Here is a 6199-nt window from a genome sequence, read left to right on the forward strand (position 1 = left end):
GGGCAGGGAGGGGGAGCTCGGTGGGGCACTGGGGCAGCTTTGGGGTGGAAGGGGCTGATTCCTCCTCCTTTTCTCCTCCTGAGCTGTGAGGATGGAGCAGAGGGCAGGAGGTTTCCCAGGGAGAATTCCCAATTCTCTTCCTGCACCCTCAGGCTGCCAGAGAAGCACTGGAGTGCCCCTGCCTGGAGGGATTTGTTTAAAAAGTGTGCAGGTGTGGCACTTGGGGACATGGTGGCATTGCTGGGTTAAGGGGTGGAGGCCTTTTCCAACCTAACAAAGACCAACAAAAGCAGCTCTGCCTTGTGGGGAGGGCTCCTCTTCCAGGCTCCAGGCTGTCCTTGGGATGGCCCAGCTGTGTGTCAGGGATGTGGCTGTTCCCAGAGCCCAGGCTCTGCCTTTTTGGGGCAGTTTGGTGCCTTGGCTGCTGTGGTTCTGTCTCTGGCTGGGGCATTCCAAGTGTTTTCCTCTTGGATTGTGCTGCTTGGCTGCTGGATCAGGAGAGGAGGGTCCAGAGCTGTCTCTTTTTTGGGAAATGGGGAAAGGAGGCAGTGCTGGGTGCCTCCAGCTTCTGGACCAGCCTTGTTTCAATGAAAAGCCCAATAAACGCTGGAGCTGGTGGTGACCTGCCCTGGAGGGGGTGCTGGGATGGCTCCCTGCCCCTTTGTGCCTGTTCCCCCAGCCCCAAAGTGCTGCTCTTTCCTCCTCTCTGAGCCTGTGTGATGTCACCCCTGTATTTTGCACATTCCTAGAGCTGTTTGTGTGTTAATCACAGCTCTGCTCTCCCCCTGGGCTGTGTGGGGGGCACCTGGGTGCTCTGAGCCCCACAGGAGCTTCAGCCAGGAACTGGTGCCAGAGGGAAATGCACAGAGGACAGAGCCTGGCTTGAAGGCAGGAGTTAAAAAAGGAGAAAAAAAAAGCAGAGTAATGAAAAGCTCCAAACTTTGATAAGATCATACTTGTCAAAAGAGCTTCTCAGGAGGAAAAACTGCTCGGCTCCCAGCGCATCCATCACTGTCAGATGGGATGTGAGGCCCTGCCTGGCTCAGAGGGCTCTGAGGAAACCCGAGCTGATGGCTCTGCTGCAGCTTCTGGCTCTGGGATTCTGCTCTCGTGGTGTCACGAGCAGCTCTCACCCTGAATTCTGCCTGACAATGACTGCAAAGGCTGATTCTGACTCAATTCCAGCCTCCACCTGCCTCCCCTCGCCGTGCCTGGGTGGGGGTGTTCCAAGCCCTGCAGAAATGCCCCATTTTTGTCACCCCAAACCTGAGCTGCTGTCCCTCCCAACCCATTCCAGTGACCTCCCAGCACTGCTGGTTGGTTTTATCCAGCACCTGTTTAATTCTAATCTTTGATGATGGAAGCTAATTAAAAGGGAGCAGCCTTTGAGGTGGATGGGGATCCAGCCAGGCTCTGCTGTGGATGCTGCAGCAGGGGCCTGCGAGCATCCAGATTCTGCTTTTCTCCTTTGCTTAATATTTACTGGGGAGAAGAGCAGAGTGGATACTGATTCCTGGATATCAGATTCCTAGTTTTGGGTATTTTGGTTTGTTTTTTTTTTTTAAAAAATGAGGTATCTGGAAATTGTTGCCATCGTTTCTGCTCCTCGCCTCCCTCAGAGCTTTAAAAGCACTTGTCTGATTTTCCTCTTATTTCTGTGAAGGGCTGTTGAATTTAAACAACGATAATTGCCTGAGTTCCCCGAGTGCTTGACCTGCAGATTTTTCACTTTTTCTGGGACTTTGAGGAGCGGTGAGGAAAAAAACCTGGGCTGCTGCCAGCTCCCTCCATGCCCTGCCCGTATCCTCCTGCCTCCTGGAACTTTCTGTTGTCCTTGGCTGCTGTTCCCAATCACCAGCTCTTCTCCTGAGCTCCCTTCTTCGGGGACAAGCAGGAACTTTTGGGGTCCCAGGGCACAGCTGGGGGCTGGAGTGGGAGCTGTGCCCCCGCCTGGAGCAGCAGCAGCCTGGAACCAGTCATTAACTCTCTTCTGTGAGAGGCAAATTACAGACTTCGGTGGCATAATTAGGCCAACTCGATGGGAAATGGAAAAACAAGATAATTTCCCTGTGAATTTTCCAGCCTGCCTGCCACCTCGTGCCTCCCTTCCTGTGTCTTGGGGAAAATCAGCCCCTCTGGGCTTGGAGACCTCCTGTTCCTCCTCCTTGGGGAGGAAATCTGGGGGAAGGGGATGGGGAGAGCAGGGCTGGAGCAGAGCTTGCTTTGGACAGGACAGAGGGGCAGGGCTCCATTCAGCTCCTCTCCCACCAGGACCCATTTTCACACCAGGAGAGCTGAGTGGTGCTCAGAGCAAGGTGGGACTCGGGCTCAGAGCAGAGGTGGCCGCTGTGGCTCCATCCATGGTGCAGGAGCAGCTCTGGGAAAAAAACAGAGCTGATTTCTGTGCTGCAAAGCATTGGAGGAGCTGTGATGAGCCCCTCAGTGCTGCTGGGAAGGTGGGCAGTGCCTCTGAGGGGACACTGGGTGCCCTGGAGGGAGGTGGCAGCGCCCAGCCCTGTGCCTGGGGAAGGTCCAGCCTTTGGAGCTCCCTTTGGAGCAATCCCCGTGGCTGGAGACGCTGATGGAGGCACGAGTTGTGTACCTGAGGGTTTCTCCCCAGCCCCAATGTTCTCTTCTAGGGCCCAGTGAGTCAATGGTGGTCTGTGTTGAAATCTCACTTCAGTGGTGAAAGCTGCAATTAGCATTTAATGAAGCTTCTTGCTTTTATTTTTAGGTAACCTCCGATTCCCTGACTGTGTAATTTAGTCCTCCATTGCTTGGAGATAATTAAAGTATGTCACTATAATTTGCTTTTTTTAAAAGCCTGTAATTATGTTTTTATTGAGAATAAAAAACGGGGGGGGGGAGGGGGAAACGAAAACAATGTTAGGGGAGGAGAAAGCTTTGGATGGGCAAGGGGACTTCTTCCAGCTTGACGGGTTTGGAGCTCGTTCCAGGATGCTGGGTAGGCTGGGGACAGAGGAGAAGCTCCTGGTTTGGGTGAGGTGAGGTGTTTGAAGCGGAGGGCTGAGAGCTCTGGGGCTCCTCAAGCCCTGAGCGTGGTGGGGGCTGCAGGAAGGACCAGCTGGGCTTCCCCTGCTGCCTGGCTGCGTCTCCTTGGCATCGTTCTCCTCCCTCACCTGCCCCCCAAACGCTCAGCTCTGTTGGCTGAGCTTGGGGCAGCACAGCCGAGGTCTCATCCCAGCCCTCCCCACTCCCCAAACTGCCCCTCCCAGCCCGGCAAACATCTGGATCTGGGGGCTCTCAGGGCTCCGCTCAGCTGCACATCTGCCGGAGCCGCTCTGCCCTCCCTGCGCAGCCTCGAATTAACAGCCAGGAATTAAATATCTCTTCCCAGGCCTGACAGCGCCGCGCAGCCCTCGGGGGATGCTCGGGCTCTATTTGCATCTCTAAACGCCGCTCTGGATGTCAAACAGCCGCTGTCCCTCCATCCTCCCGGGGCTGCGTGACGCTGGATGTGCCAGCCCGACTGTCCTGCCTCGCTGGTGGCTCCGGGCCAGGCGATGCTCCTGGGCAGCCCAGTGGAACCAGTGAAACCAGTGAAACCAGTGGAACCAGCGCCTGCGAGCTGGGCTGGCGGGAGAGCGCAGCCGCGGCCGCAGGAGCCGCTCACCTGCAATTCACAGCCTGGAAATTGGCTGTCGGAGGGAAGTTGAATAACGAATAAATTCGAGATAATTGATTGGCCTGTGGCCAGTTCGCAGCCGGGGAGAGATGAAATGAGTTGGATTGTTGGCTTTTTCTTTAAGTTAGTCTCACTCGAAAATGCGAGCGCTAAGAGGTTACATTTAGTTTGGAATATATTTAATTCATTAAAATGTTGATCTCTGCTGCAGAGTTCAGATCTGATTCCAGGCTTTATTCCTTATCTAAATGCAAAGGTTTCTTGCCAGAAATACAAAGCAGAAAAGAAATCTTGGTGCTTAGGAAAAGTGACATGATGGAAGGAGCCGGGGCTGGACTGCGCCGCACTGCGGGGAACCTGCTGGGACTCGAGCTGTCACCCTCACCTGGCCAGTCCTGCTTTCCTCCTCCTCACGCTGGGCTGCAGCATTTAGGGTCCCATCCCGCAGTGTCCCCACGTCCCGGGTGCTGCAGGTGTCACCCCGAGCTCGCTGAAGCCGGTGCCCCCTCGGGGCTCCGGGATGCTGCGGGATTTGGTGCAGTCCCCTGCAAAACTTCCCTCGGGAGCTGCGGCCTCCTCACCGAGCTGAGGCCCTGGTGACTCAGGGAAGTTTTGGATAGAGCGGTACCAGGTCAGGGATTTCTGCTCAAGCGCGTCCTCAGCCCCCAAATCCGTGCTCCCCTCTCGGGTACCTGAGCTGGTGGCACTGGGAGAGGGCTCAGCCCCCTGCCGCGCTCCCAGCTCGTTTGTCCCCCACCCTTGGGGACAGAAATGTCCCTTTCCAGCCCTCTGTCACCGCACCTTGTTGCAGAGCCTTTGTGATCTGCAGGGGATGACAAAGGGAAGGAACAGCACTTAAGCCCCCCTAAAATCCACACACCATCACCAGCTTTTGTACCGGTTGCTATGGGAACCCCATACGTGCACCGGAAACGCTGGAGTATGCAAATGAGCTTCTTAATTAGTTCTCCTCAGCCTTTCATGCTCGTGGTGCAGCAATTTGATCATTAGATGAACATGCCACTTCATTATCGGCAGCTTAACCAAACACGAGCTGGGGTGACCTTTGGGGAGGGCAGGGTGCCTTGGGAGCCGGCTGAGGAGAGGGATGCGGGGGCTCCAGCAGCCGCACGGACCTGGGAACCTTCTCCAGCAGCTCCCAGAGCGGTGGGAGCTGCGGATGTGGGTCCTGCTGCCTTTGGAGAGGAGCAGGGGAGCGGGGGCTGTGTCTCCAGGCAGGGAGCTGCGAAGCGCTGCTCGGCTGGAGCTGCAGGACTGAGCTCCTGGAGAGGACTGAGAGGAGGCACAGCGGGAAGAGCCAAGCCCCGAGCACCCCCTGAGCCCTGCGGGGCCGGTGTCAGTGTCACCCTGCTCTGCTGGCCTTGGGGACAGGCGCTGTCCCCGGCCCCACGTGCTGGAGATGCCAGCCGGCTGCACGCGTGAGCTCACGCTGCAAATGCTATGAGTTTTTCACCCAACAAGCTTCATTAATCGTCTAATAACCGGATTAATTAAGGACACTGAAAGTAAACAGCAAGAATGTAATTTGCCTCTGATTGCCGTGTAATTGCGGGAGTATGGTCCCATTTGCATATGCAGAAAGTGTTGTTGACAGTGGTGCTGGGACGGAGACAACAATGGATGGAGGGCAAACGTGCCCTTGGGGCGGCCGGATCCCGTCGGCCGCGCTCTGCCCTGCCTTTGGCGCTGCCTGCGTGTGTTTTGCTCTGCGGTTCTCTGCCTTCTTCCCAATTAACCAGCCCTCCTGCTATTTGTGGAGCTTTCCGAGCTATTTGCTTAGGCAAACATTGGTGCTCCAAATAGACTGGCAGATCCGTCTGGGAGCGCTCCTGTGTCCTGGGAGACAGCAGGGACAGCTGGGGAGGAGCCCCTCTCTGCCTGTCCTGCCTGGGGTTAGGGACACTTCTCCCTTTGGCCCTGGGGGGATTTTGGTGGTGCTCACCAGAACTTGCCCTTGGCAAAGCCCAGAGAGCCTTGGGTGCCCCAGTGGAGCTGGAGGTGAATCAGGACGTGCAGAGAGGGAGGCAGAGGCCGTGTGGATTTGGGGCAGAGCCAGGGACTGAATTCCAGCACGGAATCCCACACCGTCCTGCGTCTCTCCTGTCCTCCACCCCTCGTCAGCTGGTTTATTTCCCAGGAAACGTGGATCTCTGCATGGTGACTAATCTTCCAACTCTCTGCCTCCCCGTTAGCCCAGGGTGAGTTTTCCTCTTGCTGCTGACCTTGTCAGCACCAGCTGTACCCGCCGAGGGAGCACACGGCGCTCCGCCAAGGTGACAACAGCACTCCTTCCAAGCACATGTGCCTCTGCCCAGGGGGAATTCTGAGGACTAATTCCATCTTGGAGAGCCCCAGGCCTGTGTTTTTCTCTCTCCCTGACAGCCAAGACTTGGATTAAACCCACAATGAGGAGAGATGTGACCTTTCAGGAGCAGCTTGGGGTGTCTGTGGCAGGCAGGATTTTGAAGTGGATCCATTTGTTTTCCTGGTGCTAGTGATGAGCTCCGTAGGCTCCCGCTCTTCCCCCCTGTT

Source organism: Fringilla coelebs, assembly GCF_963513975.1.
Source record: "Fringilla coelebs genome assembly, chromosome: 23".
Taxonomy (NCBI): domain Eukaryota; kingdom Metazoa; phylum Chordata; class Aves; order Passeriformes; family Fringillidae; genus Fringilla; species Fringilla coelebs.